Genomic DNA, 14,312 nt, shown 5'->3' on the forward strand with positions numbered 1-14,312 from the left:
GGATGGGTGAAGATGAAAACTACTTTTGGAAAATTTACAATGGTTCTGACACGACTGTGTGTTCCTCATTACAAGTTATCCCTATCTATTTATTAGGCTTTCTCCAGACCTTTTGCTACTTTCAAAAAGATTATTTGCATCAATTTTTTGTATCTATGTACTTAACCATAGGGAATTGCATAGAACACAAGCAAAAGCCCCTGCTGCAGTAGTAAGGACTGCGGTGGCTGCTGCATCAGGACTGGGGAGAGGCTGTGGCCTACAAGTAACATTTGTTAGTGAATTTTGTCTTCAGATGCTGTTTTCTTATTATTGTCTTATTCTAAATAACCATTCTGCAATGGCAAAAGGAAAGGGAAATGATCAGGAGCACTCCCTTCTCTTCTCAGTCTTGGACTGATAAACCTCTACCACGACTGCTTCCAAAACCTTCGCAGCAGGTAGCTGCATTTTGCTTTTGAATCCTGCAGAATGTTTAATTTCTCTCACCAAAAGCCTCTCCCAATATTAATACCCGCCACTGCACATTGCCAATGCTTTGGGGCTCAGCACCTTGAACAAGTTAGAATCAGGACTTTTAGACCAGTTTCTGGAGAGTATTTGGGGGCTTGGGTTTCTCATTAAACAGGTTTTGCATTCTTGCCTATCGCAGTCTCTCTCCCCTGTAATGCTCTGTAAATTTAGACATTGGTTTTACAGTTGGAAGAATAAAGTCTCAATAATGAGGGAAATTATTATTCAAAATCTTTTAAAATTGATTTTCTGAGAAATCTATTAGAAGCTTCAAGACCACCTCTTTATACACAGTCTTACAGAGCAAAATGCAGAGATGCAAACAGAGGTCTTCAGCATGAACATTGCTATAACATGTTACTGAAATGCAAACTCTGGTGTTCAGCAAATGTCTCTGGCATCTCACTGTGCAACTACCCAAAGGAGCCATTAGGGCTGCAAACTTAACCTGTTCCTACAAACATGAACTTTCTTACCCCAAGGGGGTAAGGAGAAACCACTACTGATTCTGGAGCTGCAAAGACGAAGTTCAGATGAAGAGGCCAGCACAGAGGTGGAAGAGCAGGTGGTCTATCATCACATGCAACAACACTGGCAGAAGAAGGAACAGGTGAGTCTTGACCTTTCTGCAAGCTGTGCAGGCTCAAACATGCAGGTAAGGCTACCTCAGGTGTAAGCGACTGCTGCATTTTCAAAGAGCTCACGTTTGATATGTTAAGACTGACGTCCCTGGTGCTACTAAGCTTTTCTTTCTTTCCTTCTTTCTTCAAATACTGCTGCTTCCTGTAGGATAATGAAAGAAGCTTTCAAGTCAGGTGATTTTTCAGAGGAGTGGAAGAAACACCTGGAGACCTTGTAACATGCTAGCCACTAATACCAGGGCAGAAAACATCTACATTGAACACCCTGAATATCAGTGATCTTAAACAAGATGTCCAAGTTTGGATGTATGATTAAAAGTCCCAGAACTAGAAACACCATGTAGAAACCCAGAGCCATTTAGCTTGAAATTGCACAGGAATTACTAGCGAGTTCACTTGTGAGATGTCATTATCCTTACGGAAATGCATCTAGCTGAATTACAAAGCCAGCACGGGTTTTGCTGGCAGCTCTCAGCACTCCCTAAGTATTCCCTTGTGTGTTAGCAATAGACACACTCTAAAACGCTGTTGATAAAACCTTTCTCTAACAGTATCCCAGTAATTCTAACAATTCATTTTTCATATATATGTATCCATATGTACAAAGAATTTGTGTGTGTATGTGAAAGCTCAGTAAAACAAAGCCAAGATGACATTCACTGCAACACAGGGCTTTTTTTTGAACTACAAAGAAGAATCAAACCAGTACTTCTGTGAATTGGTTTTGCCCCTGTTTAAAACAGCTTCTGTACAGTTCATTTGTGAATTAGGCTGAGTAGTAGGTAACTCATCACAAAGTTTTGCAAACACTTACCACTACTCGCTGCTGATAAAGAAGCTTTCATCCTATAACCACTAAAACTTTTCCACTCAAAGCAAGGTAACCAAGGGCTTAGTCACCACAGATCACAGAATTTTTCAGAGCAGTTTACCAAAAATTCAAAAATATATAATTTTTCAAAGCAAAACATGACATTTTATTTGTAAGATGTTTTTTCTCAGTACTGAGTAACACCTGTTATATACCTGAAGGTGTTCCTTCAGCAAGCCAAATCTCCCCAGCAACTCTGTAAGCACACTGATCAAAACCTGTTTTAAAAAATGAAAACTAAGAAATACACTTGAGGTCTTAATGAATTGACAGCTTCCTCTGATTTCATACAGAACACGTTAGAAGAACACACACTGAAAACCCTGCCCATACATTAAGGCAATTTTTGCACCCAAACAATTTGATAATGTAACATAGTGTATCAAGCCATTTTTTTCATAAATTATTATCTAAACAGAATACTAGTCAATTCACCAAAAGATATCAAAGATAGCCCTTTATTACAAATGATCCAAGTATCCCCCTTGAGGCTATGGCTATCAGAAAGCATTTAGTTAGTTCCCAAGCCAATATTTTTCCTATCTGTTTTATTATGAAACTGTAACACATTTTCAATAACTTTTAGCTTTGCTATACAGAGCAGGAAATAATTTCCCAGAACCCTTTGGAAAATCTGACATGCGAAATGATTCTCTGGTCAACTTGTGTATCGTTAAGCTGAAAAAAACATGCATCGGATCATTTGATCATGGGAGGGAATGGAAAAGTATTGGGACCTTCAGGACAGATGGACGAACTTCAGGTCATATAACATACTACCAAGGCTGCATTTGAAGAAAAATGTGAAAGTTCCTGAAAGCACCCCGGGTGAAAATACTTTGTGTTGCTAAGAAACATCATCCCTGATGATGGATGAATTAAATTCTCTCTGTTAGTAGAGCCAACTCCAGGCATCCCTCACTTATTAGCAGAATGTTTTCTTGTACTGGTAATTTATTTCAGCAGCTACTTACAAACAAAGAGCCCTACCTTCAGTGAAACTGGGACTTCCAAACTTGTACAATTAATACTAGAGAACAGGAGAGATTTTGCATCTTGGACAGAGTTTAATAACAACATTTTCAAAGTCTACTTTTTCAAATGCAGTATGAAAACATCCATAATGCTTAGGAACTTCTTTCAGGATGGTCTGCAATGAAAGATACTGATCAACTTCCAAAATAACAATTCAAGGAACAGCTACCTCAAAGAATAAAACTTCATATATTTCTGAACACTGACCATAAATAATTCAGGTAATCAGATTTTAAACACTACTTTGAGGGAAAAGCCATATTCATTTGTGCTATGATGACACCAATGTGAAAACCAAGCATGAAGGAAATAACACAAACCACGTGCTTTTCTCATTTGGAACTTGTCTTCATCTTTCATCCAGTTCCTCTTTTAGTGTATTACTTACAGGCTGCTGCTTCTGTGGTACATATTCGTGAACCTCCTTTTCTGAAGCATGCATTTTCTGTTGAACTCCCACAGAGCGTACCTGTTTGGGGCTGTGTAAGTGCAGTGCCCTCAGAGAGGCTCCAGCTGGAGCAGGGGAAGGCAACCCTGCTTGCCTCTTCCCCCATGCTGCATGGTGGGGCAGGGGAGCTCTCCTGAAAGGGAAAGAAAAGCAAGCACATCTCACCTGGCACAGCCTCCGAGAGCAGGACACAACAGCAGAGGTGAAGCGAAGCAAGCAGGGAGCCCGACGGAAGCAGGAAGGTCCTGAGATCAGAAAGCAGACACATGGCTACTGCTCAGAGATGATGGAAAAGGGCAGAATTTTCTTCACATCCCAGAGAGGAATGTGCAGGATTTTACGCAACCCAGAAACCAACGCAGCTGCTGCTGAGAATAAACTGAGGGCAAAAACACATTTTGCAAGAACGCAGTTGGCAGACAGGTGAATAAAATAAATTAACTTTAATTTGATTGCAAGGCCTTTTTATTATTATTATTTGTTATTCTAGCTTAAGTTCTAATGGAGCTCCCAACTTAGACATCCCGTTTTTTTGCACCAGGGAGCTCAATTTTAGCAAAAAAAGGTGAACAGTCCTCTAAAAACCGTGTGCTGGTTCCCATCCCAGCTTCCAGGTCAGGAATTGCCATGTGGTTAGATGGAGAGGCCATGCACTCAGCTAGGCAGGACACAGAGGCAATCACAGAGGCTCTTCTTCCCAAATGTGCCACCACAGCGAGGAGCTGCCATCAGAGTCAGACAAGGAGTATTTAACAACGATACCAATTTGGCTGCTCTACAGGAGAAGTGCTTCCTGTGGGCCTAATAAGGAAGAGCTTTGCAATCTAAGCAGAGGCATTGGGAAGCCTCGAAGGACGCCTCATCTGCACCACTTCTACTCCTGGAAGCCCGGAAATCCTGCAGCCCTCCTGGACACGGGAACTTTTTGGAAACTCGACTGCAGAGGACAGGATAAACTACTTCTAATCACATCACGTGTGCTGGAACGCTACCATAAAAGCAAAATGCCTGCAGATTATGATCCCAGCAAATTGCAAGGAAAAAAAAAAAGGTTTGAAGCAGAGATACCTCCCCCCGCCTTCTCTACACGCTTCACAAGCTAACACCGCCTTCAAATACTTACATCTGTTTGATCAAAGAATACTTTCTCTTGTTTTTAAACTGTGGATCTAATAGCCATAAAAGATGCATCTCAAGGTACTCAGACACGTAGGCATGCACTTACTTATTTATCCAATTCATGACAGGTGATTTCCACACACCCTTCTGAAGACCCATCTGCTGACCCAGGTGTGCAGACCACCGCAAATGTTCTCACAGCTTTTTTCTTTTACCTCACTAAACATCCCCTCCCTACACATCTACAGCTACACAATGCCAGTTTCTCCAGCCCCAGTCCATCTAGGACAGGACAGACACAGAGACACCTGAGCAAGAGCCACCAAGGGCCCTGCAGATGATGCAGCAGCTGGGGCATGCAGCCCCTCAGCCACTCCATGATCCTATATTCATCGATCAGGTTTGTACCAGGAATTTTACCATAATAAGCTTTTTATTTATTTTATTTTCCCCCTCTTGGTGTTTGCATTGAATAATTTAAAGTCTTCTCTCTTCCTGAGAAATTGTAAGCATTCAAGAGTTTTGTTGTGTGTTTTTTTTTTTCTTTTTTTTTTTTTCTTTTTTTTTTTTTCCAGTTGTGAAGGAAAAATGAGCGCAGCCTGGGCAGGGCTGCCTTTAAAAAAAAAAAAGCAGTCCTATCAGCTAACCAGAGTTTGCTGTGAAACCGACAAATCATTTAAGCTGAGTTCTAGAAAGCAGCATTTCAGTGCGGTATTATTTCGTATTTTTGTTACTTAGATGATGATCAATACACTTGCAAAATCTTAGGCCGCAAGCCTTCTGTGGAGCAGTCAGAACTGACACGAGCTGGGCTAAGCAATAAAGCCTCATAACCAAACCTGAGGTTTTAAACATGAATTAGATGCAAGAAGTGAGAATTTCATTCAAATTCACATTAGCAGGAGTGTCCTATGCAGAAGATGGTAAGATCACAAAATGGTAACAGCAGTTATGGAACTGTTGATCAGACCCTACCTCTGCAAAAGCCAGGGTAGGAACACAGAAGCTTAAGTGGTTAGGGGGAAAAAAAAATAAAAAATGTTACTTTTGAGGAGGGTTAAACAACATGTTAGGTTACAGAGGGGTCAGTCCTCACCGGGTGTTTTTCAGACGTGGTTAAGGTGAAGGTGTCAGACACGTCCGTGCGTACCTAGCTGGCTTTGTGGCGGGCGCTGTGCACTCACGTGCGCAGCGCAGGGCCCCGTGGCTGCCTGACCTCCTGAGGTCTGAGCTTTCTTTTCTAAACACGAAGGCTGGAGGAGTTCAGGCCCCCGCCGGGCAAACCAGCAGGTGACTTGGCTGCTCCTCGGAGCTCCGAGCAGCCTTTTGATAGCTCTTTTTTCTAAGTAGCCAAGGCAGCCCGTGATTGACAATTCTCTATCACATCAAGCATGCTACCTTAAAAATGAAGTACTCAGAAGGATCCACCAGGGAGATAAAGGCAAAGCACTGAGAAGGCAATGGCAACTAAACCTGGAAGTCCTGTCCTCAGAAGGAAACCTCAAACTGCCCAGCTGGGCAAGGATGCTCGTCCCATCAGCATCTAGAAATACACACAGCTACTTCTGTTTAGAGCATTAATAAAAAGAAGTACTTAACAAAGCGCTTAGGACAGAGAAATAGGGAGGGAAGGCTTGACGTTTCCAAGCTTATTTTCACAGCAGTATGAAAGGAAATGAGGTAGAGTCAGAGCTAATTCTCCTTATATAATTTCACAAGGAATGATTAGTTCTGCCCCAACAGTAACAGCTTTCCAGAGGGTCCTGCTTGTCGCAAAGATTGCATGCAGATGCTCCAAGTGTAGCTCCTCCGGTCTCTGCTGACAGCCGACTTACAAGGACAACATAATCTTCATTTTACTACGGAATGAAATTCACAGCGTGAACAGTGAAGTAATGTCACAGCTACCATGAAGCCGTAGTCGCATGTTGGGGGCTGCGACTTTTAGAAGTTTAATCATGAAACAGACTCACGAAAAGCAACGTAGGGAGCGGCTCCCTGCTCCAGCAACATGGTACTTACGGACGTCAACGGTCAGCAGTGTCAGCTGTGTTCCCACAAAGAGAATATGGCTCGGAGAAGCATTCATGGCACATGCCCATGCAGATTATTTTGTTTTAAGGCAGGTTTTCAGCCTTCCCCATGCTGAACACATCTCTTGTAAGGCTGGCAGCGAAGCACTGCACATGCACTGGACTGCAGAAGGTGCTGGAAGTCTCCAAGTCACCTGGGTGAAATACCAATTACTGGCAATTCATCCCAGTTAGGCCAAAAAAAAAGAAAACCCACCTGTAAGAGCCTAAACTCAGCCCAACAGTGCCCACACCACACTGACAGCACTAACACTCTCTGTGCAACCTTGTAATAGGGGTTAGCACCTTCATAAAGCACTGGGGTGTTTTCTATATAATCCTTGAACAGACACTACTACAAAATGCACATCCCATTCCAAAATCGCCACTGAAAAAATCCAGTTCAGCTACTGCTACTTCCTTAAAAATAAATATTGTTTTCAAATATATACAGATAATTATATAGTTTCTTAGGGAGAGAGAGCCTACCTTAATAAATTTAACCATCAACTAAAAATCTACATGACTCACTGGAACAGCGTGCCAAATATTAGAAAGGCTTCAAATGTGTATATTTTGCACTTCTTAGCACGATCATTTGTTTTACAAAAGACCTACAGATTAAATACAAAGCACACTATTAGTTTTAGGCACAAGAAAGACCAATTTTGTATGCCTTGCCCGAAATAATGACTAGTTAGGCCAGCGCTACCCTACAGTCATTTCCATAAATCCTGCCTCCATATTTAAATCACAAGCAAAAAGAAAACTGACTTAATGACAACAAAAGCATATTTCCTCTAAAAGTTTTAAGATCAGGAGAAGAAATTGCCCTCTAAGGCCAACAAGATGATATTGTTTATTTGGGGATTTTGAACTCATCTCCAACTTCACAAGGTTTTAAGCAGAAATTTACTGTATTGAAGAGCAATCAAACAGGCAGACAAGGTGAACGGCCAACATTTCAACTGAGGCATCTCAGAACTGAGAATTTCCCAGGATTACTTACTGTGCAAAGTCTTCCTACAGCATGTTCCTTGCAAACACCTTGAGAATAATTACAGAATAAGATATGCACTATGTCCAACTAGCCTGATTTATTTTTCTGGAGTATTTGTATGTAAAGTAAGCATCAAGGCAAAAAGATTCACTGGAAACACAATGCTGAGCATCAGCCGGAATGACGATCTGTATTTTATTAGAAGACTTTAATTTTTAAGTGATGGAAATTATGGTGCTTCTGGGAAAGCACTTGTTTAATTACACATACCAGGGAACAGATTTCTAAAAAACACCTTATTTTCACAATGCAACAAGGACACTGTTTGTGCAAAGTTGTGAGTTGGTAAAGAAACCACTATGAGAACAGAATCATGACCTACATTGTCCAATAATCCAAAGCAATGTAATTAATTCATAACTTTGAGGCTTATTTTTCCAAACCTGCCCAATTGGAAAGGATAGGAAGAAGATAATGTTTTCTTAGAACTGACCCCAGAAGTTGAGCTATTTTCACTGCTCTTTGTCCCAAATATTCTGCCACTAGTCACGTACCACCACCGCTTTACCTGATCACTCCACTCCAAATTTTCGGCATTTATACACATTTATTCTTGTACATCTGCACCAAACTTTGTGATATTCTTCAAGTTCTTCCACACAGACAGTTCAAAACAGTTAAGTTTCTCTTACATGTGTTTTATTAGGCCTTGCAAGGAGGAACCACAAGTCTCCATTCTCTGAAGGCGAAACTTCTCTTTGTCTTTTAAGATTGAGAAAAATAACCAAGAGCTACAGCGAGATCTTCATCCTTCATTCCAACACACTTGACCACGGAATCCTGCCAGTGTGAGTAATGCCCATCATGGACCATCAATTCAGTAAATCTTCCATCCCAAAGAGGAATAAAAGACTGCATCATATTAAATCTGAATCCAACTAGTTAGGCGTGAACGCAAGGGGTTTTTTTTCCCCCCCGAATGACAGCTCCTAATAATGATTAGGAAAGGAATCTTGCACTCTGGATGAGTAAATCTAAAGCATGGCAATTATAAGCTTCATATGCAACCACAAAATGAATGGGATTTTATTCATCAAGACCATGATCACTGAGTTTTCTGTTGCCAAAAGGCATGGCCAACATAACCTTTTTGCAGACCACTGCTGTAACCCTTGGGGGAAAACATCTCCCCCACAGCTGTGGTAGCATCGTGCTTCCAGCACTGAGCTTCATCAACATGGTCACCCGTTGCACAGAACAACATCTGAAATAATCCTGGAAAAAAGCTGGTAAAACCATAGTGGTGCACTCTTGAATAGATGACACTTAAATATGTTTTCAGATTTAAAATCAATTAAATTCTTTTTTTCTGTTTTCCAGCCTAGCATTCGTTCTTTAACAATTCAGGAAAACTAAGGCATGGAGATGCTATTAAATCTCGTTGTACCTGAACTGCCAGTGACAGAGGTTTTGCTAATCACATCCATATTAATTTTCACATTTATGGTTAATATGTATAAATATGCACACATCTATATCGAAGTTTCTTTCATAGCATAGGCTTACCTTGGGATTTAAAAGTCTCAACTGTTTGTGTCCTTCCTGTGCCCTAACCTTAAGAAATGACAGTTCAGGGGAACAAACCAAACCACATTCAGCGCCTGGCCTTGCCTGTTTCCCTCCAAGGCCTGCATTTTGACATTAATTTCACATATTCCTTTGTTAATTTTAGATATTGCTTCACTTCTCACTCAGACATCAAAGAGCTGCACATACCCAAAACACCAGCGACCTGAAGTAATGGCTTCCCTACTTACTGTCATTTATAAATTGAACCGTGATTACTTGCCTACAGCAAACACCGCAGCTCAACAGCAGAGCATCTACACGTGCTCCCATACATATATATGGCCCAGGATTTATGGCAACAGACTGCTTGAAGATGTGGTTCTCAGATTTCGATTTCATATTCTCTGTCTGGTGCTTCACACGTTTATTTTTACTTTCACATCCAATGTGCAGTAGCACGGACAGGTGTGTGTTAAAGCCATACCGTGCCACGCACCCTTCCAGCACCAAGGCACGGCACTCCTGCTGCTACTGCTGGGGCAGGCAGCTCTCAGGAGCCCCCTCAACTCCTGCTGCCCAAAATCCAGAAGATTTTCCTGCTTTACAAACTCAGTAGAGGACATTTCTCACATACAAAAAAAAACAACCCTGGTAGCTAATGTGCTCCTAAAATACAGCAGGCAGCTGCATGACTTCCTAAGAACCTTGCACATATATCTAGAGTTTGTTCTCCTTTTTTTTTTTTTTTTAAACTTGCAGTATTACTAAGTTATCCAACTAATCTAAACTGAACGAGATACCTGCTCCTTCCAAGTTTTCAGATCATTTGGTTCTGTTACTTCTCTCACTACATAATGGCTCGCGATCAGCCGTATGTATAAACACTCAACAGACCAGACAACATTAAGGCCTCATTATTTATCCCAATATCACCAGAATCTAACCTCAGAATATTTTCTTGGAGCGTTTTCTCACAACAGAACACAACTCTGTTCACACAGGAATAAATGTTTGCATTTAACACGCAAGCTCCTTCTGAACACATAATTTGGGATCCAATAGAAACAGCACTTCTTGAACTCAATTATTTAACCCGTTGACAACTCAAGTCTTTGGACAGGACCTCCTCTTTGCAACTGAAAGAGATGAGACACGAGAATATTCCACACTAAGTATTTGCTCATCGACTGCTGCAACAGCAAGGCCTTATCTCCAGGGATCTCCCAAGCTGGACTATGTAGCACTGTGTTGTATAAACACACTCTGACCTTGTGAAGCCAAACAATGCTGTGTACCAGTCTTTTTCTGTTGTTTTTAATAATTTACATTCCAGGTGCATGCAGCAACAGTAAGGAATTTCAAGACAGCAAATGCTGCTAAAGCCATCCCTACATCAGGAAGAGCTTGGCACGACCGCAGCCGTTCAGCTCCTGCAGGCTCCACGAGCCCAAAGTGAAACCAAGTCTATTGGTCAAGGGCTGTTTTGATGGGAGAAATGTCTATCTAGGTATTTTGCCCACGCAGGATTTTATTCAGGGACTGTAAACCCTCCCAGCTCTGATGGAAGTTACAGAATAACACAAGTCCACGGTGTAGACAGGACCAGAGGCCCGAAGAGCTCAATGTACTTGGCTCTTCTTTTAGCTACGGTCAATGTCTATAACAGCAGCCGCAGAGTGAAGAAAACATTTATAACAAGCTAAAACAGGAACTTTTTTGTTTTCATATTCTCAAATTTTATTGAGCAGAAATGTTTGAGGATCGTTTATTACTTTTACCGGCCACTCTAGAATGGGCCTACAGCCAAGCAGGTCTTTGAAATATGTCTCTATTTTGGTTTTAAAACAACTTTAAGGAAGTTGTATAACTTTTACACTGGAGTCTAAGTGACTGAGCAGCATAAATGACGTGTTCTGGCTGCACCTTAGGTACTCGGGACGCTCTGAGCGTGACAACACAGTTGCAGTTGCAACTGTGCTAGTTGCAGTTGGTAGTGCAAGAAGATGAGGTGGGTTAGTTAACAGGCACACGGACCTGGGGTCGCAGCCTGCTGACTAACGCGGCCGCAGCAGTGTCTGCAGAGCACATCGGATGCTGAGCCTGCTGAACTCTGCTTTGTGTTGGGTTTAGGCTCTTGGTCACTTCTTACTCACGTTACCTCACCCCTTACCTCTTGCTCATTATTTTCTTCTCTGAAACTTTGATGCAATTGTTTTCCCTTTCCGTGCAGCTCACCCCTTCCCAACACTTCCCTAAGACACTGCAATTCAGGAGATGTTTCCTCATATTGCATTAAGACAAGCACAATCTGCCAATAGTTTGTGTCATTCTTGCCTCTCCAGGGCTTTACTGCACTACTTTAAAGGCAATAATTGACAACAGCCCTAAAAACACTACTGAATTACAGTTCAAACTGTGCGTCTATCAGCAGAGGGATGAATTTCGTCCTGTGCCTGTAAAGCACCGATGTCTTGAGCTGGACAGCGGGGCTGTCCCCTGGGCTCTACCATTCCTTTCTACTGGCCAACCGAAACTTAGGCTGGCAAACTGTTCAGAAAGTTTGTAAAGACTGAGCTATGGCAGTAGTGAGAACGATTCTCACCTTTTTCACATGCTGTATGCACATAAATAAAAAAATAAAAGATTTAAAAAGCTGTTCTTAATTGATTTATCTGATCCTGATTCATAGCTTTTAAACTTATGTCAGAAAGTACTCTTCCAATGCATTTCAACTCTGCCTGGACTTCTTAGAAGTGGGGGGAAAAAAAAAAAGATGAAGCAAGAAGAATACACTCTACATTAGGTCTTGAAAGCTGCAATTAAAATTCAATATTGTACTTTGTATGGAGGCTCTTTACATGAAAACCCTGTCATGGTTAAGATTTAAGGTTAACCAGGTTAATAGAGTCCAATAAAATAGCTCTATTTAATTATGCCAAACCATTGTTATAAGCCACACTAAAACCCGCTACTCATCTTTACCTGACTATTGTGCTGAACTCTGAATCACAGGAATGGGCATCAAATTCTCAGGAACCAGAAAATCCTACCACAAAGCAAGCCTCTCCTACAGGAGCTGCTCCTCTTTCCAACTCTTGCCCCCTACTTCTTGGAGAAAAAAAAAAAAAAAAAAAAAAAAAGAAAAGGAAGAAAAAAGTGCATGCATTTGCACCTCAAATGGTTTCTTTTCCCCCCAGCCTGCTACTCCAGCCATCACACAGTCATGTGTTAAAAGATTTGTGCAGACCTGCCAAGTCTCATTGAGCCGAGACACACTTTCCCCAAGTTGGGACGCGTTCGCAAAGTGCATTTAAGCAGCTCCTCTACTCTGAGGTGTTCCATCACATGACGTTTTTAAGCCTAAAAGGGGAAAAAAAAATCCGAAAATCTACACGTTTTGCACAACTGAAGTCTTTTTTTCTGCCTTGTTCTGCAAAGCGTGACACCGGGTCAGCGTAGGTCGCTCCTGACGGTTCTCGCTCCGTTTTCCATATTAATGTTTTAATGGCGTTACAGTGACACCGGGATGGAAACCGGGTGCAAGCCTCGCAGCTCGCTCCACACAGGCTCACAGAAATGAGACAGCCCCTTCTCCGCACCCTCATTTTTAAAAGAAAAACCTGTATTTATCGGGAAACGCCGCCAGGAGCGGGGCCGGGACCCCGCCGCCCTGAGGGCCGGGCCCCGCGGCTCCCTCACGGCCCCGGCCCCGGGGGAGGCAGCTGCGGGCGGCCATGTTAGGGCCGCCGGGGAGGCGGCACCCCAATACACGGACAGACGGACAGAAAAACACCCAGACAGACACACAGACACACAAACAGACACATAGACACCCCCCTCCTGCTGCCCCCTCTTCGGAGCCATCTTAGGGCGCCCCCGGCAGCGCCTCCCGCGCGGCCGCGCAGCCATGTCAGGCGGCCCGGCCGCCTCTCCTCCCTCCTTCCCTTCTTCTTCCTCCTTCCCTCCCTCCTTCTCTCCCTCCTTCCTTCCTTTCCCCCCCGCCGAGCCGGCTCCGGGGCCGGGCCCCCCGCTCCTCCCGCGGCCCCTGCCGGCCCTCTTCTCCCCCCCCCCTCCACCCCCGGGCCGAGCGCCCGCCCCGCCGCGCTGACCCCTTCCCTCCCGCCCGCCTCGCTCGGGCGGCCCCGCTGCTTACCCCACCCCGAGGGAGCTCACCTCCTCCTCCTCCTTCTTCCTCCTCCTCCTTCTTCCTCCTCCTCCTTTCTCCTCCTCCTCCTCCTCGCTGCCGCCTGGAGACCGCCGGCCCCGCCGCCGTGCCGGCCCCTCCCTCGCAGCAGAGCCGGCCTCCCCCTGCCGCCCGCCGGGCCCCCTCCTTCCTCCGCCGCCATCGCCCCGGGGCAGCCCCGGGTGGCTGAGGGGGAGCCGCTCTGAGGGGGTTTAGGGACGGAGCCGCTGTGGTGTTGGGGGAACTGCCCCGCTCCCCCTCGTCCTGAGGGCCCCCCGGGGATGGCCGGTCCCCAAAATGGGCTGCTGGAGCTGGGGGACACGGGGAGAACATGAGGGAATTAATTAGTGGTCGCCCGGCCAGCAGCAGGGCGCTTCGGATGTGTGGGGGAAACAGCAAGGGGTTGTAGCTGAGGGGATTGGAATTGTGCAGTCGTTAAGGTTGGGAAAGACCTCCAAAATCGTCCGGTCCAACCACCCCCAACCTACCACAAGTGTCACCCACTAAACCATGTCCCTAAGCACCACACCTGACCTTTCAAAGAGAGGGGAAAGCTGCAAGGATGCCCTCATAGCACAAGCACAAGGAGCAAACAGAAAGTCAGGCACCTTATCAGTTATATATGACTAAAAGGTGTGTTCTTTTCCATCATAAATCAAGCTTTTCAGGTGTGGTAATTCTGGTGGGATAGTGGGCAGGTGTTGCCGTTACATCCTGTTTTGTAAGCCCTGCGCTCTGGACAAAGTGAATAACAAGCCTCTCAAGCAAAACTTTTTGGAGGAGGAATGTTTGTCACGCTGAGTCAGTTGAGCATAGTGTTATCTTTGGTATGTAGACGTAAACTTTTTAATAGGAAGTCAA

At 43.9% G+C, this 14,312-nt stretch overlaps 1 protein-coding gene across 3 annotated transcripts in view; it reads right to left on the bottom strand.

Moving 5' to 3' along the window:
* The window catches only part of GTDC1 (glycosyltransferase like domain containing 1), a 219,584-nt gene extending 206,030 nt beyond the window's left edge, over positions 1–13,554 (bottom strand). Inside the window, exons 1-6 of one of the 3 annotated variants that reach the window (XM_084523856.1) lie at positions 12,516–13,168; positions 12,251–12,373; positions 3,674–3,887; positions 3,449–3,539; positions 3,016–3,175; positions 990–1,296 (exon numbers count right to left, since the gene is read on the bottom strand). The gene's annotated coding sequence lies outside the window, so the exon portion shown is untranslated. Of the gene's footprint in view, positions 1–989; positions 1,297–3,015; positions 3,176–3,448; positions 3,540–3,673; positions 3,888–12,250; positions 12,374–12,515; positions 13,169–13,441 lie in introns of those variants that run through there. The other 2 variants (XM_084523857.1, XM_084523858.1) reach the window with 2 other exon arrangements.
* Between the last annotated feature and the right edge of the window lie 758 nt (positions 13,555–14,312).

This window comes from Aythya ferina, assembly GCF_964211825.1.
Source record: "Aythya ferina genome assembly, chromosome: 6".
Classification (NCBI taxonomy): Eukaryota; Metazoa; Chordata; class Aves; order Anseriformes; family Anatidae; genus Aythya; species Aythya ferina.